Source organism: Phodopus roborovskii, unplaced genomic scaffold (genome assembly GCF_943737965.1).
Source record: "Phodopus roborovskii unplaced genomic scaffold, PHOROB, whole genome shotgun sequence".
Taxonomy (NCBI): domain Eukaryota; kingdom Metazoa; phylum Chordata; class Mammalia; order Rodentia; family Cricetidae; genus Phodopus; species Phodopus roborovskii.
Genome location: NW_026126461.1, coordinates 8740105 through 8766166, shown reverse-complemented (window position 1 = coordinate 8766166; position 26062 = coordinate 8740105).

The following is a 26062-nucleotide window of genomic DNA, read 5'->3' as shown; positions in this document are numbered from 1 at the left end:
AACACTCTGCAGAAACTGTAAATCTTCGCAGTTTCCAGGAAAAGGGAGATGGAAAAGACACAGAGAATACCATGCTGTCTGCAGCCACCTAGAAAAAGGGAGGGGGACTTCAGAGAAGGAAGGGGAAAGCCCAGCATGCCAGCCAAAGTATGCTTAGCCTTTAAAATGTAGTTTTTGAGGCTGGGAACAGGATAAAGTCATTTGTTGTCATTTTTATGTCTTGCATCTTTCTTTGTTTTTCTTGCAGTGAACCTGTAGGTAATGAGTTGGCAGATTAACTGTCACTCCAAGGTCATGCATTTGGTCTAAGACACAGTAAGCAGAGTAGAATGTAGACATCTTCTCTACATGATGGAAGGTTTCAGCAGACTAAACCTTTCAGCAGTATAAATAGCATGCTGGCACCTACAATTCTTTCTGATGGAATGAACTAGCATTTTGACTTGAGTCACCTTGAAATCTACTGATTTCCTGACTTTGCCTTCTAGAGCTAGTGTGCATTGGACTGCAAGTCTCTCATTATTTGCCAGTGGGCTTTTCCATTGCTGCCTTTATGATAACAGAATTCAAGTATGAGACTTGCTTGCCGATATATACCAGTGGACACCTCTTCCTTTTTTGCTGTTATAACAATATGCTGGAGATTATTATAAAGGATAAAGATATATATTTTACAAGCTGGCATCCATATCTGGGAATGGTCTTAGTATGGTACCATCTCATTACAGTGAGAACAAAGTAAGGAGACCACGGGAAGCAAAACATCAAACTGTGAGCCACAAGCTGTTTATTAACTGTGTTGTTAATCAAATGCTTTAGGCATTAAGTTTTTAACACATGGCTTCTGGGATACACAGTTAAACCAGTGCAGCTCCCTTAAGAGGCAGTGTGTGTGTGTGTGTGTGTGTGTGTGTGTGTATGCAGATAGAGAGACAGGCAGAGAGAGAGAGAGAGAATCCAGAAGCAGAGAACTCCATCTAGTTGCTTTCTTTTTGCATTAATAGTATCAGTGGATTATGGCTTTGTACCAGTGAGTTAGTTTGAATTCATAGATTTATGTTTGAGCTAATATTTAATACATTTCAAGCAATTATTTGGGTTTTTTCCAAACAGCTAAATATTATTCTATTCTGTTTCAAAATAAATGAAGAGATACCTACGTGTATACTGGTGACTCATAAACAATGTCAATTGCCACATAATAATGAAAACATAAAAAATATCTTATTTCTAATATTTATTGGATGATGAAAGTATTGGAACAGATATATTAACTTGTAAATATGCTGAAAGATTAATTTTTATAATTATTATAATTATACAATTATAGGATAATATAAATCTATATGTACCTAAGTAACATCTTACAAATGGGATTGATTTATAAAATTATTTTTAGGTCTTCAAAAACAAGCACAAAGTTTTAGTTTAGTAGATATGATTAATGACCATCAACTTAATTTTTTAAATAATTAAAGCTATTGCTGACACTAGGAAAAACATACCTAGTAAGTAGTTATAAACCTGCTCACCCAAGGAAGTTTAAGAATGGAATGATTGAAAGAATGATTCATTTCCCACATGGAATACCTTTGTTTTCAATGTTTCTCAAAATTGAACTTTTATAATCAATAATCTAATTAGTATACTGTGTTTTTTCTCTATGTTTATTTTTTAAAATGTTACCAAAATAAAATGATATAACTTTCATCTTAATGTATACACTATTATAAAAGTATCAATTGTTTAGCAATTTAGTATCAACTAAGCCATCACAGTCACTATGCCATTTAAATCTAAGGTAAGCCTGGGGAATAGCTCAGTGGTGTCCACTTGTCAAGCACACATTGGGTTCTGAATGGAAACACCTGTTAAAAAATCAGAGAAGGTGTAATGCAATTCATTCCCTATTGTATGTTTTATTTTTTTGCCAACATTGTGCTTCCTCCTCATAAGTTTTTATGTTTCTTAGTATTTTGTTGACATTTTAATTATTTCTTAAAATTCATCTATCACTGCATTCATTTTATTTAGGAAAAGTATTTGCTAGTGATTTAAATGACAGCAACTGAATAGCTCCAATTCACTGAGGTAAGACATGTCTTTGCTCTCTGACCCTTACACCCAATGGCTTATGTGAAACCATATACAATGGTTTTGCCATCCAATCTGTGTATTTTAAAGTTATAGCATAGCACATAATAGATCTAATAGGTGCCTCAGCCATATTCACTAGAAATAGCGAAAGTCATAAAGCCAGCACAGTTGTCTGACACAGTTTCAGCACAGCTGAGCCAATGATATGATCACTGATGTCCTGTCTCTCACTTCTGGCCTTGGTCTCTGCATGTTGCATGTGTGTGTGTTGCATGTTGCATGCATGTTGGTGTGTGTGAGGGCACTTTCTACATTATAATTCATTGAATGTATTTATTGAGAAAACTGTGTCTGAGTCTCTTTAGGAAATTAACCCTCCCACTTTTAGGGAGATAATTTTATCTGGCGTTGTTAAATACCTTTCCTTATGCCTTAGAGATTGTGATGAGCATAAAGATGATAGAAACTTTCTTTAGAAGGCCATGACTTGTGGATTACTACTTTACATTGTGTGGAGGTGTGTCACTATGATTGGTTTAACAAAGAACTGAATAGCCATTAGGTAGGCAAGAAGAGTTAAGGTGGGACTTCTAAGGGACAGAGAGCTCTGAGAAGAAAGGAGGAATCACCAGTCAGATGCAGGCATGCAGGAGGATAGGTAAAAGTCATGTGGTAACATGTAGGTAAATAGAAATGGGGTTGTAAGAGCTACTGGCACAAGCCTACGCTATAGGCGGAGCTTTCATAATTAATAAGTTTCTGTGTCATTTTTTTCTTGTGAGCTGAGGTCCCCCAAAAATCTGTCTACACAATGATTCTAGGACCTTCTTGGTACATCCACCCATAAGCAAACTCCAACCAGATAATTAAAATAATGTATACTTAAAGATGGATTGATGCTATACTCTTCAGGGCACAATGATTCATCTAAATTGGCTCTGATGTTTTCTATTTACCTAGCTCTTTGAAACACGAGTGGAGTGCTGCCAGCCTGGTCAGTGGGGATCTGAGATTCTCCCAACCATTATACCTGACTCACTTCTTCCCTCTTCTGGCACACTAGAAATGTAGTTCCAGGCAGTTTTGTGTAGGGGTCTAGCAACTGAACCCTGGTCTTCTAGAAGAGCAGAAAGTGCTCTCTACCCAATAGTCATTTCTCCAGTTCTACACTGTACATCTTAAAATTCAAAATCCAGTGGATCTGTTCTTCATACACAAGATTGAGAAAATGATTAAAATACTATATCACACATATATGCATGTATTAGAAGGGACTTTTATTCATAAAATGTGAGGCATGCAGCAACCAGTAATAAACTGAATAGCATCAGCACTAAAACAAAATGTGTTAAGTGTTTGAATGGGTGGACACATCACTACATTTGATACAAAAATAACTTCCCTCTCTTAGTCATCACAGAAAGTCATAGTGAGAACACGTTACTAAGAAAATGAAAATTAAGATAGAAGAATGACTACTAATATGGATACACATATCCAAAGACTAGCAGATGCAGATGCTGTCATGTATACAAAGTAGAAAACTGAGAGATTACTAGTATAAATATAACAATAATTTTAGAATAGTTTTATACTTTCTTAAAAAGTTAAACATGTAGTTTTATCCAACATAAATGAAAATGTAAGCCATAAAGTAATTACATATGAATATTCATAACATCATAATTCATGATCCAGATATTGGAGATATTCCAAATATCCATCAACTAATGAATAGAGGCATGAAATATGGTTAATCTGTATTTTGGATTCACCAACAGCTGATTTCATGCGACCAAGGATAGAATAGTAATTTTACTTAAGAAAGCATGAGGCACATGGGGTTAAGGAAGGATCCCAGAGTTAGATTGTGGTGGGATGCAAGCTTGTATAAAAATCACTGGGAACTTTTCTACTGGACACTTAAAATTCTACCATATGTGCTCTTTATACAAACCTTTCATACTGAATCCCACCAAAGATGGAAGCTTACAAAATCTTTTTATAGTCATATATGTTAAACTGAAGAAATAAGATTTCTTTGTGCAATTTTGCTGAAACCAGTTGCATAATGTAATCAAATTGTCTACCTTTTGGCAGTTGTGTCATAAAAAAACTAACTTACAGATGTACTCACATATATGATTTAGATCTTTATCAAGAGTAATGTTCTCAAATAAAATTAGAAAATAAACTAATGAGGCACTAAGGTACAGAAATGATTATGGAGGCTGGAGAAATGGCTGAACCATTGTGAGAACACATTGCTCATGCAGAGGACAAGAGTTTGGCTCTTAGTGCCATACCCTTCAGTGCACAGTTAGCCATAGCTGAGCTCCATAGTATCCACATCATCCTCTAGTCTCCACGTGCACTAAAGTGAACAAGCCCATATACAGATACACAGACATCTGTAATTATATATCAAAATAAAACAGTCTAAAGAGTCTGTTTCTTCTGCCATTTTAAACATGTCTTTATTGGGGTGAAGGTATTGGTTTATATAACAAATTGATATTCGTATCCATTTTGTAAATTTTGCTTTATACATTTTTGAAAAATCTACTATACGTACTTCTACTCTGAGTTAATAAAATAAAAAAAAAGGAAAAGTAAAAATTTTACTTCATTCTCCCAGTAAAACATCAAGGGAATTCATGAAATACGTCCAGAAGCACACAGCAGGCAGTGAATATTTGAAACTATACAACAAATTTTGCATGATTTTGTCAAGTGAAGATGCTTAGGGCAAACACTTATGGCAAGTGTCAAACAAACTTTAATTTAGGAACTGCAGACAACCTCAACTACAAATGAGAAGGCAAAAAAAAAATGAAAATTTGGATCAAAAAATACAGTTATTAATATAAAAAGTAGTCAGTGTGATTAACAAGCAACAACATCACTTTTTATTGGTAATGTCAGTATATGTAAACTAAGGTTCTAAAGAGTTTCCACAACACATGCAAAGTATAGCCAAAATATAATTAAGTTTATAGACTAAAGAGTGGCCAATAAAATTCAAAATAGGCATTGGTGTGACTCAGAATGAGATAGAATGTCTCCCCATAAATTCCAAGACACAGTTGTCTACAAGCTATAAACATGTGTTGTTACAAGAGAGATTTCTCATCTGGATTTTATATGTTTTGGGGTACAAATATCTCCCTTGGCAAATGTGAACCATCCTGTAGCTTAAATTACAGTTTGCCACCAACAGCCACATTTATCTTGAACTAACATTTATAACATATAAAAGAAATGTTGTTCTCCCATATGAACACATTTTCCAATGTTTTAGAGTATTTGAGGAAGTTTCTTTTGTTATTGCTGAGACTTTTTTGGGTAATTATTTGAGAAAGAAATGTGGTTTCCTTGTTGAGGAAGTTTCCTTTTTAACCCTGGTCTATCTTCCTTTCCTTTCAAACTTTATCATCCGGCCATGACTCTGCCATAGCAAATGTAATATAGACACATATACACAATGCCTAGAATATACTTTTCCATAATTACCAGAAAGTATAAAAATATAATGTATCAAACACTATTGAAAGCCTTATACATATTTAATTCCAACCTACTATCTTTGAACAGTAGAATGTGAAAATTCACATCCATTCATCTGACACGACTTATGGCCAATCTTAATTTTTTAACAGAGCCAAATATAGAAGAATTGCCCTGAATCACAATTCAGGATTTTGGTTTCCTTTGTTCTCTTTGAGCTTTTATATCGGGTAGTAATAGAATTTATTTTCTCTTTCAGAAAATATTAAAGTTATATAATGAAATTAAGAAAAAGAAAAATACAATGATTGCTTATGTAATATATCTGCTTTGTTATTTCTAATAGCTTAAATGCTATTTCATTTCTTGATTTTCCCTAGTAGACAGTTAGCTTAAATATCCAGAAATGCAGCAAATGGTCCTCATGTCTTTACTATTTACTTGTTTTACAACATCCAATAAGTACTTGAATTATGCAGTTAATTGTAGGGCATAGTATCCTAGAATATATAAGTTTGATGAAATAACTTCAGTAATCTAAAATTTAGGATCAAAACTATATTTAAGGAGAATTAGATTTTAGGGTCTTAGTTCAGTAATTGTTCAACATATGTGCTAGAATTCCATGCTCAGCACCGTTGTAAGTTATGGTATTTTATTTAGTGTATTTAATCAGTTGTCCCATTAACAAAAAAGTGATATCCTGGAATTATCTTTGCCAGTTTAAGAGAATGACATATGCGTTTAAGTATGCTTTTGTAAGAACTATAGATGATTAGGTACCAAATGGGATTAAAGTGCTTTATATTGTTCTCCTGTATCATAGATGACAGTATAATGGAGCTCCTGACAATAGTTAGAAAGAATTTTTATCCTGTAGTAAAATGGCAATAATATAGTGAGTTAGCTTAGATGATGCTCTGTGCTGTTTTGGTTACATTTGTGTGACATTATGTATCTCAATATGTTAATTTTTTATAGTTTATTATTGAAATGTGTGTATGTAATGTATGTATCATTGCAAACATACAGAATAGGGAGTTATATGTAGGTGATTTCCAGGTATACATCATTATGCAAATATGCATGCCAGAATTGATCACTCTCATCTCCATAAAGACTTTCATGGAGGTAAGAATAGCCTATGAGTACTCTGATCCTCATAGAACTAAGTATTACAATTTTGGAACATGACCTGAGACTTTAAATTTTTGTTTTATTTAAACACATCTTCCAATGTGTTCTCTAAACATCCTATTAAACATTCACTGTATAAAGTTAGATAGAAGACCCATTGTCCTGAAAAGGTCCTATGGTCATTGCTCAACACAACTACACAGAGAATAGATTTCAGTCTGATAACCTTGTCCACAAGGTCCACAGTGTCAAATTCAATGTATGTGTAATTGTACTAAAACACACTTTCAGAAGAGATGTGATGCTAAAATGTACAAACAAATGGACTTTCCTGACTCCAAAAGGCATGAGCTAATCAGCAAAGACATTGGTAATGCTAACCTTGGGAATCTTTGAGAAACTGGGATGAGGTGTGTGTGTATGTATGTGTGTGTGTAAGAGGGGGGGGGGGTTAAAAGGAGCCATGCAGAGTAATAAAGATCCTGCCCAAGATCCATAGGCTATATAACAATGCTCAGAACCAGAACCAGTAAAAAAAAAAAAAAAAAAACTTTTATTCAAGTTATTAGTCAAAGAGCTTTAGGAGACCCTAAATGATATGAGCTATTGTTATTTCCTTGGTTACCTTCTAGAACTTGAAGGTAAGACTCAATTGCTTAAGACACTACACATTTCAGAGAACTTGGAGAAATTGAGCTGGAATCGACGATATACCAGAGAAGACCCATTCCACTAGCTACTCAAAATCATTCTTCTCTCCATGGAGAAAAGTTGAAAACAAACTATTTTTTTTTGCCATAGTTTAATCACTTTGGGTCTAGACAAAGCCTAAACGACACAGGAAAGAATTACCCAATGCCTCCAGCCCCTTGAATCCTTATTGTATTATGTAATTCATGAAACAGGGAAGATTGGTAGAAAAAAACTTTTACACATGTCACAATGCAGGGTTACACCACATAATAAAAATGAAGCTAAATTATAATATTTCAGAATATTTCCCTTGTCATGATACCTTAATAACACATAAATATTATCTTCTATAAGGAGGGATTACAGATGAAAGAACTATGATATTTTATTCTATTTAAGGAATTTCTAGGGTGGCCAAAGACAACAGAGGAAATAAAAACAGGAATACTGGAGAATATTTAGTCATTGATACCAATAACTATGACAATATAGATAAAGCCTGTCCCTAGCCAGATAATCTCAATATTCATACTACAGCATTTTTAACCTGCCATATTATTTCTGGCTTTAAATATCGTGTAGCTTGCTGAAAGATAATCAACTCAGTCACTAGAAATAACAAAGCAACAAATACAGACCCAGAAATTGCAGAGATATTGAGGTTATCAGAATTGGATTTAAAATAACCCTGATTACTATGTCAAGGGCTTTAATGGAAAAAGTAGCCAATGAATGAATGCATAATGTAATCAGAGAACTAAAATGCTAATAATCATAGGAAATGATAGTCATTATCAACAGTATTATAGAAAAAATAAAACCGCTAATAAACACATGTGAAGTTCCAATATAGCTTATATTGAAAATCTAGATAAAAAATAAAATATTTATCACATCTTCTTAGTAAGTAACACTCGGAAATAAAACACTTGTGAAGAAATTGAGAAATAAATGTATATTATATTTTACTGCTGGTTTGACAGCAAAATATTAAAATGTAGGATATTTGATATTACTTATCAAGAAAGTACCTAATTGCAAATATTGTTTAATCCTACAGCTTTCTAAGATCATTGTTCTAAATACACCAAAATCATATTTGACACATGCCAATATATATATATATATATATATATATATATATATATTTGATATATAATATCAATTGTCAATATTACAGGATCAGGAGTCACCTAGAAGACAAGTCTGAGCATATCTGAGAGGAGTTTGTAAATTAGATCAATGGAGATGGGATGACTGCCACTTCACTGAGATCCAACTCTGAATAAAAACAAAAACCTGAACTATGTACAAGAATTCATCTCTCTCTACTTTCTTGACTGTTGATGTAATGTGGTCAATTGCCTCAAACTCTTGTCACTGTGACTTCCCTGCCAGGATGGTCTGTATCCTCATGTTGAAAGCCCAAATAAGTCTGTCATTTCTTAAGTTGCTTTTCCCATATATCCTGTGATAGCAATAGCAAGTGGATAAAAGTATACTCATATCCAATGTAGATAGGGAAATCATAGTTATAGGAAGATAAATGTCACCAAGGTTGGATTCTTGACATACAATACCTGAGTATATGGAAATATGGACCATACGGTTAGCCCTCTATAAGCACATGACTTCTCTACAGGGAAGAGGTCCTGATTTTTTTTTATTGTTTTACAAAATTTTAATATAGACCCCCATGAGAAATTCTGATACCAATAAAGTCACTGAGCATAGAGCTGGAAAAGATGTATGTGCTTTTGTCTCACAAACCAAGGTAGCACATCACTGCACATAATAGCTTGTCAGATGAGCAAGAACTCAGCATTTCTGGTTGAGTTCATGCTCCCAGAAACAATAGTTTGTAAAGCCAGTGATGTGGTTCAAGATGATGGACTTCAGTGAACCAAATCATTAAAACAGAAGCTGAAGATGAAGAACAAAATTTGAACAGGAGACTGAACAGAAAAAAATATTCTCTAAAAATTTCTTATTTAACTAAAAGAAATAAAATAAAAGGACCAACCATACCATAATGTGAATCAACAATATTTAACCAAGACAGTTCAAGAAATATGGAAGTTTGTTCTATCTCGAACCTGGAATTTTATCTCAAATTAAGACAACAGCTGCTGAGGGACTGAATTGGTTTTATCAGCAATTTATCTCAGTATTTTTTAAATCAATGGCAGAATATCTTGAATTAAAATAATAAATTTAGAAGTATATAAACAACACTTGTACAGTGTTGTAGAATATTTGTTTTTGCTCTGTGAAAATGTGTTATTGTGATTCATTCAATACAGATCTGAATGGCCAATAGCTTAGGAGGAAAGGATAGGCAGGACTTCTGTGGAGAGAAAGGAACTCAGGATGAACCTAGGTGCATGAGACATACCAGCGAGACATGGACCAACTCAGGCATACAGAGTGGGAGGATGGTAAAAACCACAGGGAAGAAGGTAGATTAATAGAAACATGTTAATTGAAGTTATAAAAACTATATTAAAACTATATTACGGGGCTGGAGAGTTGGCTAAGTGGTTAAGAGCACCAGCTGTAATCACAGAGGACCTAGGTTCAATTCCCAGTGCCCACAAGGCAACTCACAACTGTCTGTAACTCCAGTTCGAGGGAAGCTGACATTTTCATACCAATGCACATAAAATAAAGTTAAATTTAAAAAAAAAAACTATATTACAGACTTTGAAGACTCCCCATGGAAGTCAGCTCCCCGAGCCTCAGAATGAGGTTGGTGGCGGAAACAGGGGAAGATGGGAGGTTTTGGGAATTGGGATTGACATGTAAAACAAGCATGTTTCAAATTTAAATTAAAAAGTTATAATTAAAATGGAATTATTTGAGAACAAGCCTAAGCTAAAGGCCAAGTTTCATAATTAATTTGTGGGTTGGTGGCCCAGAGAAAGCTTATTATTAATATGGGAAGCTGATGTGACACACTTCTTCCAACAAAGCCATTCCTACTCCAAGGTCACACTTCAAAATAGTGCTACTATGGGGGCCTTTTTCCTTCAAACCACCACACTATCCTACAGGGAGAGGGTAGAATCCAATGGACATAGCAGATGAAGGTGAGGCAGTTGAGGATTCTTTACCTTTGTTATGGACCCAACCAGCAACAGCCTGCTCAAAATAGACATTCAAGGGACCTTCTATCTTTTAACTACCTTGGAAAGTAAATGAATATAGCAATAGGTATTTCATTTACTCCTATTAGGATTATGATAGTGGGACTTCTTTGTCCATATATTGAAGACTTAACACTCAATATGTTAATGCTGGGAGAAGACCAATTACATCCTGTGATGTAATTGTGAACAGAGACTTATTAATGTGATTAGTGAGCTTATAAGGAAGGGCACTAGAGAATTTACTCACTCTCAGTCCCTGAAAACTAGAAAAAGGGAAATTACCAAGAACTCAATCATGCTGGCACAATGACCTTGAAAATCAAGTTTTATAAATGTATGGGGAATAAATACTTCACATTTCAGTTACCAAGTTAATGGAATTCTGCTGTAATAACTAGAACTGATTAATACAGACTATTTTCTAATTTGGTAGACGCAAGAAGCACTGTATTACATTCTTGCGCTACTCCATATGTCATAGTCAAACATTGAGGAAAAGACCACTGTATAGAAGGAATTACATCAAGATGTAGGCATACTAGCAGTTATAAAAAGTAACAGTTTTTCTGAGATCTAGAATGGAAAAAAAACAAAAACAAAAACAAAATCCATACAAACAAAAAGCAACAAACCACGGTGGGAGAAAGATTTTTTTCTCCAGATTAAAAAGTTCTTTGGTTCTTCTGTCCAATAGGGTACTTAGTGTACTCTTTTTATGAGGCTATTTCGGATTGTTATCTTTGTGATAGTCTGCTATAGAAGAAATAGCATGAAACTATTCCCTTGAGATAAATTGACAGTCAAAGTAGACCCACTTTTGGCAGAGTTGGCAGAGGATATATTACTCCACCTTTTATTATTGTTGATCGCTATTTTAAAGAAAAATTGCTCAGTTTTAATGTTCCGCTGTCTAAAGAGATTTCATGGTCATGGGAATAAAACTCAGTTTCTTAAAAAATCCCTTGGCCTTATGCCAACATGTATGTAGATATACCTTATTAGAAAATTGTTTTAATATATCTTCATGATCTAGTAAAATAAAAGGGAAAGTCGCTCATGAATAGGCGAAAAGTGCTTAGCAATTTCTTTAATTTTTTTAAGTCTGTTCCCTCCTGACTGATTTAACCAAGAACTTTATGAAGAGGAACTGGAATCACCACTTGATTTATATCAGTTGAAACCGGAAGAATTGAAGTGATGATTGAACAGTTGCATATGAAGAGAGCTGTGACTATAAGCGCTCACTTTGCTTCTGAGAAGTTACATTTTTCTGGTTCCTGGATGATGCACTGAATACAAAGAGGAAAATTTGTGAAGCACAGGATTGTGGGGCTGAATATTTTTGCTTTCTAAAAAAAAAAATGATCATCTTGACTAAAATGACTACTCTCAAGGCTTGATCTTCCCCCAAGATATCTTAATTAGGCAAATGGCTTTGGAAAATACAACTTCTTCAGGGCTGTGTATTATGAACTAGGGCTGAGATTAGTGAGTGATATTATGCTAAGATTTGTGTCCCTCTTGAACACAAATCAGTGAGAAATGAGGAAATTCAAACCCAGTCTTAGGTGAAATAATGATAATCATAAACTTGACAGGTTAGGCCATCGTACAATGGCTTCTGTGTTAATTGAAATTTTTGTTGGTGCTATTTATTCAGTTGGCTACTTAACATTAAAATTCAATAAAATGATATACTTTATATCCCTATTGCACATCAAAGTGAGACAGACATCATTAAGATAAAGTATACAAGTTTCAGAGATTAAAATAAAGTTGAATTTAAAACTCACTAGGAGCCAGAGTGGATTAATGAATTTCTACAGAAAATTTGGTATAGCTTTGAAATGAAGTGAAAACTTCCATGTAGTACAAAATATTAATACCTTTGAAACACCAGATTTATAATCATTCATAATTGTAACACTTACATGATTTGGTACTAAAATATGCCACAGTAGCCAACCCTTCTGTTGGCCAGTCCATCCACAGCTTTCACATTTTTTTTTTTTTTTATGGTTTTTCAAGACAGGGTTTCTCTGTATTGTTTTGGAGCCTGTCCTGGAACCAGCTCTATAGACCAGGCTAGCCTCGAACTGACAGAGATCTGCCTGACTATGCCTCCTGAATGCTGGGATTAAAGGCACCTGTGTGTCACTAACACCTGGCTTGCTTTCACTTTTAAAATATTTTGGTTTTGCAATGTTTTTTGATATAAAGAGTGGACATGCACTGGCTGATAATACAAATTTAAAAGCTCTAAAAGAAATCTTAATTTCTACATTCTCTTGAATGACAAAAGCTACAGATTTGAGGCTGAACACCTGCCAGCCTTTAATAGGTTAGTAAACAAGACAATGGAGCTTCCCACCAGGCTTGCAAACTCTGCAGCAAGGGCTTAATTTAAGTAATAAAAAAATGAATAAAAGTCCCTGATAACAAGACACACTCAAAGGTCTTCCTCTACTAACAGACAAAACCTAGGAAGACATTATGGACTTTTAATCTGTAACATGCTTTAAAGGGGCAATTAATAGAGAGATCATTGTCATCCTCTTCCTTTCATTTACTTATGAAAATACATATTCTAACCAGAACTCTAAGTGTTTCAAATATGAAATCCAGGCTGTGCCTTTTCATAGAGCGAACAAGCCTCTTACAGAGATAGGTATAACACGTGCACATATCAATGGAAAAACGAACTAAAAACTGCTTAGGCCTTCTAACTGAGACCCATGTTCAAGGGGTCTGAGACGGTCCAATTCTGGTTTCCCAGCTATCAGTTTGGGGGTCCATTAGCTCCTCCTTGTTCAGGTCAGCTGTCTCTTTGGGTTTCTGTAGCCTGGTCTTATCCTCCCTCTCTGCAACTGGATTCCAGGGGTGCAGCTCAGTGTTTAGCTGTGGGTGTCTGCTTCTGTTTCCATCAGCTACTAGATGAGGGCTCTATGATGGCAGATAAGTTAGTCATCAAGCTTATTATCAGGAAAGGAAAGGACATCTGTTTTACTATGTTCATAGCAGCATTGTGATAGCAAGAACCTGGAAGCAACCTAGATGCCCTTCAACTGAAGAATGTATAAAGATGTGGCAATTTGCATGGTGGAATACTACTCAGTGTGGAAAAAAAAAAACAATGGAATCTTGAAATTTGCAGGTAAATGGATGGAACTTGAAGAAACCATCCTGAGTGAGGTAACCCTGTCACAAAAAGAGGAACATGATATGTACTCACTCATATTTGTATTTTAGACATAGAGCAAAGGATCACCAGCCTAATTCACACCAGTAGAGAAACTAGGATACAAGGAGGAACCTAAGAGATTCCCCTTAAATTCTTTGGGAGCTAATGATTCCCAGGTTTCTTGTCTGGGGATGCAAGCTTCCACTTCAGATCCTGGGAACTGATCGGATTCAATATGATTTTAATGGGATTGTTGTTCTTGAAAATGTGTGCCTATGTTTATCACCTTTTAGTTTTGTAAAGACAGGATGTACCCAGCTACATATTTAGCCAAGTTAACAAAATAAATGTTATTTTTGGTTTAAAGATATTTTGATGTAAAAACTGGGAAAAGCTTATTTCACCTATTTGTTCTTGTTGGAGTTTAGTGTTGAAGGATCAGAAAAACTCGTTGTTAGTGTGGTAAAAGACATGGTTGATTTTGTTGTATAAAAAAGGATAGCTGGAGCTATACAGGACCGGCCACTTGTGTGAAACTCATCTGGTGGTCTGACAATCCATGTCTTTGAACTGATGTCCCTTCCCTGTCTCAGGACCTGAAACAGGGTGTGCCAGGACTGTGGCATGACATATCGGTGTTAAACCTCTACTTAAATCAGTGGAATCATAAATTATTAATCTGCTCATGGTAACAGCTGTAAACCATGGCTACTAAAGCTTTAAGGAAAAAAAATCAAATTATCATAGATGCAGATTCAAAGACATTCAATTTCCTTTGGTCATTTAAAATTTGTTATATTTGTATTGATACCTCTTCAGCTTTTATTTCACCTGGCGTGTAAACAGAAGAGTATTCTTGAATTGTTTGCAGCCACGTACCATCATCTCTATTATGATGTTCTCCAAACAGACGAAAATTCCCAATTCTCCTGATGGCGTATATAAAGCCATTACCCATTTTTACAGGAAGTTCATGACTCTCATGCTATTTCCTATAACCCACAAGGACAAGTCATAATCACAGGTGCTCATTTCATATGCAAAACTCAAATGAATAAACACAAATGGGGGGAAAGGGATTAACCACTCAGAAGCAAACTGCTATCGTTTCTTATTCTTTGAAAAAATTTAAAATAATTTCTCTTAATTTTACCCTTATTTATACTTATGAAATTACATCATAAAAGAACAAGAAGTTATATTAAAACTCATGGCTTATAAGAATTTCCTCAAGGACCTAGCCAGTGTCTGGGTACTTAAAATAAACTGGAGCCTAGGCTATACAACAGCTTTCATTTCCAGATTTTCACTAGATCTCAAAAGGTCTAGTAAAGCCACAGGGTGAACTGGCCCTAGGAGACAGCATCGTTTTACGAAAGTGGCGTACTTCCTTGAATTTCAGCAAGGGAACATCATGACACTTATCTCACCCTATTTACCAAACTTCTTTTCTTTACATAGACACATACTCCATATGTGTCTTTACATACTTTACATGCACCATACTCCATAGACTTCTTGACACATTGCTCAATGTATGAGTAAAACCTTTCAAATGCTTTTATCTCTACTTTTATGATATTAAAGTAACTTTGCTTGATGTATATTGATGTAAAACTAAAAGAATGGCTTTCAGAAATTTAAATATTGTATTTGCTGATATATAGACAGCAGTAAAAATCATAATGAAAAAGTTTGTAAGACTGTTCATTGCTTACATCTTAACTAACACTCATTGGAATAAAAGCTGCTGTTACAGAAGGAGCATTGGTTTCAAGCAGGAAGTACAAACAGCTCAGTTTAAAAATGACCCAGTTAAAAATATTTCATGAGTAGAAAAATAACCTAGGGAAAAATAGACATATATCTTCAGAAGGACTGAATGTCTTTAAGGATTTCATTGATTGGATTACATGAGGACAAGTTATTAAATATCGATTGACAATTGCTAGTATAACCACACTTATATTTGTCAGTATGATCTAGCTTCCAATGAATCTTAATATCCATAAAAGGTTTTAAGAACACTTTAAATGCAGTATTGTCTCAACTCAGCAGCACTGTTGACCTTGAACAATTACATCAAAAAAATATTGATTAGAACATTCTCATTTGTTAATAGTTTCTGGCCAAAAGTTTGCAGACGAATTGCAATATACCTTATAACATCTCAATCAATTTAATACTTTACACTATCAAGCTGCTAAATTCCTAATAATTTTAATACTAGTTGCTAATATTCTTTTATTGATTTGAGCAAATGGCCTGTGTATACAAGGAATTTAAAAAAGACAGTTTGTCTGGAGAGCTACTTGCAAACACTCTGATACCAATGGAGCCACTGATTTCCTGCAGCTCAGTAGTTCACAAAACATAGACATGTAAGTATTGGCATGGTCAGGGATTACTTAGAAAACCAGTAATTAGTTGGTTAAGTTGGTTTCGTTGTAATTGAATTGAAAAAAACAACTGCCATAGAATTGTATCAGTAGTAGAATTGATTTTTTAAAAAAAAGTGTTTGCTAAGTGACTTTTCCAAATTGCTTTAAGAAGTGTGAAACATCTGTATTAGGTTGTATTTTATTTGACTAAAATAAACAAACAAACAAAAAAATGTTCTAAGCCACAGACTTTAGTCTGTTAATCATGCAATAGGAATCCAGAAATTGCAAAAGATCATCTAAAATATATTTTCTATTAAAAGTCAAACACATTGCTAGTGACATGCATGGTTGTTTTACTTATATGACACACTCTTACTAAAGATATACAAATACAATTTTATACATTCTCAATTATAACACACATTACAGAATATGCACAGTGTCCAAGTACAAAGCACCATGTTGAGATATAATAAAATAATGCCTGGGCTTACTTTATATTAATGGTAATTTGGATTATTGATTTCTCCAAAATGTGAGGGAAAATGTCAACAATTTCTCCGTTGATTTACATTTAGCAAATATAGATAACAGAGAGTCCCTTGAACCAAAAAGTTTTCTGTGCTTCTCTAGAGGAACACTTTGAGCATTCTGATATTTTAATGAAGGTCAGTCTTACAAAGTTGAACAAATAAGTCAATTATAAAACAGGATGCAAAAACATGTCATGAATTACTTGCACATTTATGTAAATGGTGATTGAGTATTCATGGCAATCTCTTTGAATGGAATTTATCTTTTAATGGTGTTAATCACTGAGGATATTCAATCAACTTCATATAGCTTATGAGCTCCATTTTCACGTAAGCCCTAAAATTACTGAAATATATAGTAAGTCCCCAAACCACCATGGTTTTTCTAACCAGTAAGACCATATTTGGAATAGTTTTAAGAGATACAAACAATGCTAATTCAAATATTTATTACACACACCAGTATCACAAACAAAAGAAAAGAAACAGAAAATGCATGTTGTTATTTGGTTTTTATTTGAAGATCTGCCCATTATTCAAAATTAGTGCACATCTGGACAAAAGATAAGACTTGGAGAGGAAAATCCTTAGGTACATTTTATGTTATATAGTGACATTTGATTTTAATTCCTTCAATGGCAAGACATTTATTCATATGCTTAAATGGTATTTTGGTATGGATTTTAACGTTTCATACTTTTCTCGGTTGTTTAGCTTGATGATAAGTTCATTCAATAAGAAATACATTAATGAGTGTGCCTTAGACAAACTTCTTATTTCTGGGTAATAAGTGTGCCTTTCTCCTAATATTTTATTTGTTGTAATTGATGTCTTTCATTTATTTATGAGATTCTTGATTATGTTTATCAGAATCAAATGTACTATTACACATTGTTTACTTAAATATTTTATAGATGGAAGAAACTCAGATCAATAGCAAAATATCTAAATCACTCCTAAAATGTCTTTTATGTCATATACCCTCCCAGTAACTTGTCTAGTTTAAACAGGAGAATTGAGAATATCATAAAACAGATTCATCAGTTGAAATTTTCAGAAATATAGTTCAGCATTTATAAGGGTAGATGAAATTAATGCTATTAAGTTTACCTGTTAAGTAAACAAAGTAGATATGATTGAAATAATACCGAGGAAAAAAATCAAGAACAACCAACCAAGAAAAGTTGACACATGCTTTTAATCCTGGTACCTAGGAGGCAGAGGCAGATGGATCTCTGACTTCAAGACCATCTTAGTGTACAGAGTAAGTTCCAAGACAGCCAGGGGTAAAGAGAAGAACTATGTGTTAACAAAACTAAATAAAACAAAACAGCAACATGAAAAATCAAATAGTTAAGAAAACAAAATATATAATGCTGAAAGTACTTTTGTTTGCATTGGTCAAAATGTTTATTTCTGTGATTGTCTGAGATAGAATGAATCACATTTCTACAGACAAGGATCTTGGGTGATATAATAGAAAATTGTTGTCTGTTATTGATTATACCCAGTTTTACACAGTTTAGCATCAATATTTATATACTTTATACACGATTCTTTGAGGATGCCTGAGAAAGGCACATGAGATGTTAAGTAGATATTTTAGTTACTTTTGATATTTTTTTTGTGACCATTCCACTTTTACAAAAAGCCACTTCAGTATTCCAAAGAGAGGTCTTTATGCTTTTGTGGCAGACCCTCCTATACACTGAACCATCTCTGGAGCCTCGAGTGACTCTTTTGCCATCTAATTGCCTTTGGAGTGTTGAGAAAAATATGATGGATGCCTGTGTGTGTATGTATCTGTGTATGTGTGTGTGTGTGTGTGTGTGTGTGTGTGTGTGTGTGTGTGTGTGTACGTATGTATGTATGCATGCATTTTTGTGCAGATTACTGTACACTTTGTTTAAATTTTGAGATTTGGCACTGATTTGGCATACTTGAACTCTCAAGTATGAGCTTATACCCAGAATTGTATTGATTGTTCCACTCTTCTTTCTTTCCACGTGGATTTAGATTTAGTTTATTTATAACACTTTTTCATCTGGATTTTAAGTTATTCATGCTAAAAGTTCAGGAAAGATTATTTCTTGAAAAACTTGACATTAATTTTGTGAGTTAAGTTTCCATCTGATAGTGGCATTTCAAATTAGTCTCCTAGAAGTTAATTGATTTTATGAAGGCTTGAGTTAGTTTTGATATATTGGAGCCACCTAGAAAAGTGTTTTTGTCTTTCTTACATAGATTTACTCTTTAAGTCAAGTTAGAAGACTCAAAAGAATCAAGTGATCATGCAACAAGAGATGGAAATATAATGAGATGTTAATTTTGCGCCTTCACATTCATAAATTCATTTAAAAATAATCACCACCAAACACATTATCTTGAGAATTGGAATCCAGAGGTTTGAGTTCTGCATGGGTGAAGATTATACATGGTTGCACCAGTGAATTGAAAAACTGAGAGAGAAGTTTGTGCAGCAGAACAATTGCATAAAAACACAGTGAGTATACTTTTCCAATTGTTGTTAAAGGCTGAGAACAAAAATAAACACAAAAACTATAAATGTTAAATTATTTCATTTTTCATTCTGTATGACAAACAGTGGCCAATTTTAAACACCTTCAGATAGACGCACTATTGCTGAAAAATATTTCCTCCTACATAGTGCACTTGTCTTTTATGAAATGTCCTTGGAGTTGTTAAATGTAAGCCAGGATGCTTTGCCTCATGTATCATTTGTCTACCCATAAGGATAAAGACACATGTTTAGGAACTATTACTTTTCTTACCCTGGAATAAGTACTTTCTATCATGCTTGAAAGATTTAACTTTATGGTACACTACTAGTGTTAAATCTCAGAAATGTTTCAATAAGAAGTATTTTGGCTGTATCATGTTTTCTTCATTTAAAAATGTTGTCTTGTGTTGAAAACAGAATTTTTATTTGTCATGCCTTATTACTCCACTGAAAAGCAGAAACATTTGCAAACATAATTTCTCTTCAGGTCAGTATAAGTCCAATGCTTTGAGGGATTTAGCCAGAAAGGTAATGAATTTTAAAATGTAACTGACTTTATTGTAGTATATTAAATCACACACACACACACACACTCATGCACACAAAGAAAAATATATATGAAGGAAACAATCTGGGCCACAGAGACAGGCCTGCCTTTAAAATCCTGAAATTAAATAAAACACCCTCCCTCCATAACATAAAAATGGTAATAAAGAAAACAAAATTTATATAAAACAGGAAAATAGCTGATAAAGAGTAATAAAATCAGAAAGTAAGAAAAAATGTTAAAGCAATAAAATCTACTCATTGATATAGAATACTTGTAATCAGACCAGATATTAGATAAATGGATGTTAATTACATGGGCAGTTAGGTAGCTGCTTGCACTTGAAGCTCTGTTCCCATTAATTTGAGCAATATTAGAAAAGCAGATTACATATGTGATACTATAGAGAAACTATATAACAATAAAAATACAAAAGGTCATGCATAGTTAAATAGTTTTTGGTATTTATAATGTATTATTGTTGATTATTTCATGAGGAAACATTAGAAACTATAGCTAAATTTGTACTTAGCGTATAAAGTTTACCATTAGATTTGAGTGTCATAAGAGAAAGTGAGTCATTTCATTTTAGAAAATAAGTTATTAAACCAGGCAAAAGAGGAAGGGATAACAGAAGTAAATACAAGTTTAAATATGTACATAACAAATAATACAAAATTAGAAATGAACACAAGGTAATATAAGCATAAAATAAAAATAGAATAAATAAAAAAATAAAATAAATATGAAATACTTATAGGAAGAAATTAAAGCAATTCTGGTTTATTTGGCATAAACAGGGCTATAAATGTTAATGTAACTGTAAGTCAAACCATAGTATGGACAAACTCACTATAGTCTGTGTGTAAGGGATGAAAATTAAAAAAAAAATAAAAAAGCAGGTTGATACAGAGAAATAAAAACATAGAGAAAGAGAATTATGATATTGTGCATTAATTCAGACTAGCTGTAAATTAAAACAAAATATTAAAATTTGATATATTTATTTATTCCCGTTAATAGTTATCTGTTAAAAAGTGGAAGTACTTTGTAAACTGATTAGAAATGGAGAACGAGACAAAAATGAAAGTCGGTTCTCACATTCAATATCTTTAAATACCTCAGTAAGTGTATGTAGACAAAACTTGAATCAATTTGGATTAAGAGCAGAACAATTCTTGCCTTGCCTTGTTTGAAAGACAGGATTAATAATAGTGAAAGCATTTTTGTTCACAGAGTACTTTGAACAATAAAACGCCCAGAGCTATGTCTTAGATGCTCTGTCCTTTCATCTGTCTCCCTAGTAATAACCAAATATTTCTGCAGACATCCCCTTTTTCCTTCTGGGTGGTCCTGATGCTGACGGGATGCCAGCATTAGAAATCAGTGTGTCAAAGAGGAACACTGATGCAAGCCTAGGTGACTCAGGACCACCATCTGATCATTTCAGAGAAGTGTCTAGAGAATGATCAAGGAGAAAGTGAGAACATTCTTTGGTTTCATAGTTGTAGGGGATGGTCTCTCCAGCAGCTGGTTTAAAGACAATCTAGGAGTTGCTATTTTCAGCAGCTTTCTCATAACGATGATCAGTCAGATCAATGCACAAAATAGCCTACATATTTAAAAATGTGACTGATTTTAGTTTTTTAATTTTAGTGATCGTGGAAAAATAAGGATCAGGGAAAACAGATACTCTGAATAGATGGTTATTCAGGGAGAAATAACTTACAACAGAGACAGATGAACACCATCAGGTTCCAGTCCCAAAGATGCTTCTGTATGCTCTCTGTCTCCATTCCAGGAAGCAAGAGAGAGCTCTGGGTTCCAGATTCCAGATCTAGTCCCTCCACATCATGCCCGCCCCTGTCTCCACCCCTGGGCGTGGTCAGTGCAACAGGTATGGGCAGGAGGACATCTCACTACAAGTCATAGCTTGCCTTTTAAGCCATTGTAGATCTTACGTTAACAAAGTCATATTACCTCTGAAGTTAGCTATATTTTGCTTTTTTACTTCAAAGTATATAATATTGTGGAAATGTATTTTCCTTCCCTTGAATATGAAAGCATTTGAAATTGTAATATTTATTCATGGAAAAAGTGTACACATATAAAGTGTGATATACAATGTGTGGGATATTAGAATGCATTGTTTTTGAGATTTATTATGTGTAAAGTACACTCCAAAATATGCTGTGGAAAAATGTTAAGAGAATTAAATGGTGCTATAGAAATCCTGTCATTTTCTGGTGTTGATTATATTGAGCCCTTTCTATAGTCTGCATTTATAATATTCCAGAAATGAAAATATGTAAGTAAGTTATACAACAATATTATGAAGCTAATGCCTTATTTGTTCTAACAAAAATGAAACTCATATTACAGGACAATGTAAGGTCAATATTATTTACTGTAATAAAATCATACTATATAATGTTAAAAACAACTAATTTTATCATAATAATTACTATAAGAATTTCCTGTTATTTAGTGTTAACATAAACATTTGGCACTAATGAATAAGGAATAAGGAATTATTTTATTAATTATAATTAGTTATATATTATTTATTTTTGTATTATGTGTCTTGCATTTTATTATGACCTAATAAGAATACTGTGACCGACTATAGAGAATAACATAAATTGAAAGATGAGTGAGTTATTTGCTGGTGGCTGTGCCAGAGGAGCAGTGAGTTGCAACGGAAGTTCCAGGTGTCAGCCCAACAGAAGGGAATCCTCTGATGGGTCCATCTGGTTTAGGCAAGGCCTAACCAGGCAAGGACTGCAAACCCTGGAACGTCTTTTGCTTCTGCTGGGCCTTTACATGTTAGCTGTAGCTCTCTTTCCCCGGTATCTAGCACGGTGTGAGTGGACGTAGGGAGATCTCCACTGCCTGTAATACCGTGTATTTATCTCTTGGAAATGTCCCATTCTACTGGGCATTTTTACCTGTGGATTGTCAAGAAGATGACCCCTCCATGGCTGTACTGTCTAAACTGATAATAACAATAATGATGATAGTGTATACAGAGTTTTGATGAATACAAGTAACTATAAGAATATGTTTCATAGCTAAGGCCTATGAGTGCCACCTTAGGAGCCGCTAAGGTTGAAGGATAAAGGGGAAGCACCGGAGTCTAGGAGACAGGTGGCTCTAATTCTCTTAATGCAGAAAAGAGGCAGTCCCATACCTTTACCTGAAACACAGCTTCAATATAACTTCAGGTTAGACCAGATGCCCTGCTAATAATTTTAAAACAAATAACCCTAGAAAACAAGGACTGAGCAGTCTAAGGGACCTCAGACAGTGGAACCAGGATGTATCCCTGGTACACAAAAGGACCTTGCGAACACATCCCCCATGGAGGGATACTGCCTTAACCTAGAGACAGGAGAGAAGTCCTAGTTCCTACTTCAAATGACTTGACAGATCTACATGACCCCACCTGGATGGCATTGCCCTACATGTGGAATTGGGGTGGGGGTATGGGAGGGGAGGGTGGTCAGGGTGCATGTGAGGGGGCAGAAAGTGTAGGAGGGAGGGAGGGAGAGGGAACTGGGATCTACATGTAAAATAATAATAATAATAAAAAAGAAACACAAGGTTACTTAGTCCATAATTTCAAAACTATTAAATTAAAGAAAAACTTTTATAAGGGAACTTTTGTTTGATTTTCAAAAATTTTCATCATGTTATGTTAAATAACTATTGTTGTCTGGGGGGGGGCAGCCTCTAGCAGTTCAGGCTTTGACAGGAATCCATGGAGTCAGGGAGGCTGAAGTTTTCTATCTGAGAGTGATATGGGAAAAGGCACTTTCAAGATCTCTTTGGTTTCCTTCTTTGTTCTTTTCTTTCTTTATTCTCCCTCTGTGTCCTTTCACTGTTTTACAGCTTTTATACCCCAGCAGAGTCTTCCAGGCAGTACAAGAGTCAGAACAGTTGCATTTGATTTCTCAAGTAAATGATTGTAGGTAAAAAACATGTTTTTCAACTCCCTCACAGGATTAAAAACAGAGCTATTACCATACCCCATATACAATTTATCTAGATAATAAACTAGCAAAAGGCATTGTTCTCAGCCAACTCTTTTTCATTGCAGGTTGCAAATTGTGGTTACAAAGAAAGAATCAATTAATTATGAATGGTGATCTTTATTTTTAGTTTAATGTTTTTATTTATTATTTTTTCTTATTTTACATATTGATCCCAGTTCCCTCTCCCTCCCAACCTCCCATGACCCCTTCTCCCCTCCCACCCTCCCATCTTTCCTTCCTCCTACCTACCCACATCACATCCCCTTTGTGCTCCCCAGGGAGGGTGAGGCCTTCCATGGGGGAAATCATCAAAGTCTATCACATTATTTGGGGCAGGGCCTAGGCTCCCCCACCCCCAACCTGTGTATCTAGGATGAGAGAGTGTCCCTCTGTGGTGAATGGGCTCCCAATGTGTATTCAAGTGAGTTTTTTATATGATGGAGAATTTTAAACATTTTATGTGCTGTGTTAATGTCAGCTGCCGTTTCTATCTCAAAGTAGACTTCAAGATGGCTTACACTAAAAATTGGTAGGTGCATATGTAGCCAATAAGTGTAACAAATATTTTAGCCAATTTGGATTTTATTTACAGTCTTCAGGTTTCTCTATACAATGTGACTACCTTCTTTATTTTTAATATTTATCAAACATTAACCTTAGGTTTTCTCTACAATCAGTTGTCCATTTAAAAACATAACCATTTTTTAGAGTTTTAGCACACAGAAAATTTCATTCATGGTTGGTTAAAATTTTCCTGTTTCAAGGTCATTGTTAGAGTATATTGCATACTGTGTCTGTTACTAAGACCAAGAAATTAATATGTATCAAGTTCCCATGGAAATTTTATAAATATGGTTTATTCCATTACTGTAATTCAAAGGTTCTAGTTTATTCCAAGGTGTAATTAATATTTATGTTTTGTGTATTTAGATTTAAACCTCCTTTCTAGACTAGTTTAAATAGTTCTACTTGAGTCAAAAATAATGAGTTAAGAATAGAGTATAATGCTGGTATATTACAGGTTAATAATTTGTTTTCAAATGAAATATGAAACAAAATGAGACAGGAACTAGAGTAATATCACAGATAAGAGCATTTACTATATTTTCACAGGACCCAAGTTTACTTCTCAGCTCCCATATGGAGGTTTGCAATAGTACAGATCTCTAGTTCCACTGACACCCTCTTCTGATTTCTTCAAACAATATGCATACATGAGGTGCACATATGTACATTCAGGCAAAGCACTCATACACATAAAGTAAATCTTTAAAACTGAAATGGGGTAGTCAAACAAGATAGCTCAATTATGCGTGGATCCATTTCATTTCAATGTAATCCTGTAAGCAGAGGCACAGGTGAGTTTTGCTCTGAGCTTTCTTTCTAAGGATCGTGAATAGAAATGAGAGATAAAAATAGTTCCTCCACATGAAAGAGAGGGCTTTCTACTTACATAGTAAAGAGTATTAATTACATCAAGCAATGTGAACATACCCATTTCTATAACAAAAAGGAGGAGTTTCATTTCCACATTGGTATAAAGGATTTAGTTGTCTCAGGTTAGGTTTCTTCCTGTAGTACTGACCACAGGAGATGTAGGCTTATCTGAATATCACACAGCCATTATGCCATCCTGTGGGAACTAATATATAAATAGCAACAGCATATTATGGTATGTTCAAAACATATAGAGAGCTACCTCTCTATAAAACATCATTTATTACTGACATGGGAATATCACATATTCTTCTAGTAGCCATGACATTATGACAAAATTACTTAGTTTTAGAATTTACTTCACATAAATAGCAATGTATGTTTTCTTATGATGTCAAAATATTCTTATAAATATAAATATACTCAGATAACTTCTAAAAATGGCAATAAGCAAATTTATTATGTCATCTGAATGTGGATAAGACATATAAGTTGAATTAACTGATCTTATAGTGCATGGTTGATGAAATGAGTGATTTAACTTTCAAGCCCTAAGCATTAGAAATGTCCAATATATTAAATACAATACAATCAGAGAAGCTGAAATGAACTTATTTTGCAACAAATTACATAAAATAAAAGTTTAATAGAGTTCTTATGCACCCAGATAAAATGTCTACCTTCTCTGTCTTGGAAATTACAGGAATAAAAGTTTCATAATATGTTATTCTACAGATGAAATATTAGTTACTTTTTTTTTTTTTTGCAGAGAACCCCATTGCTCTATTGTATCTCTGACAACCTCCCTTTAATTTGATAAATGAATTTTTTTGTTCGATGTA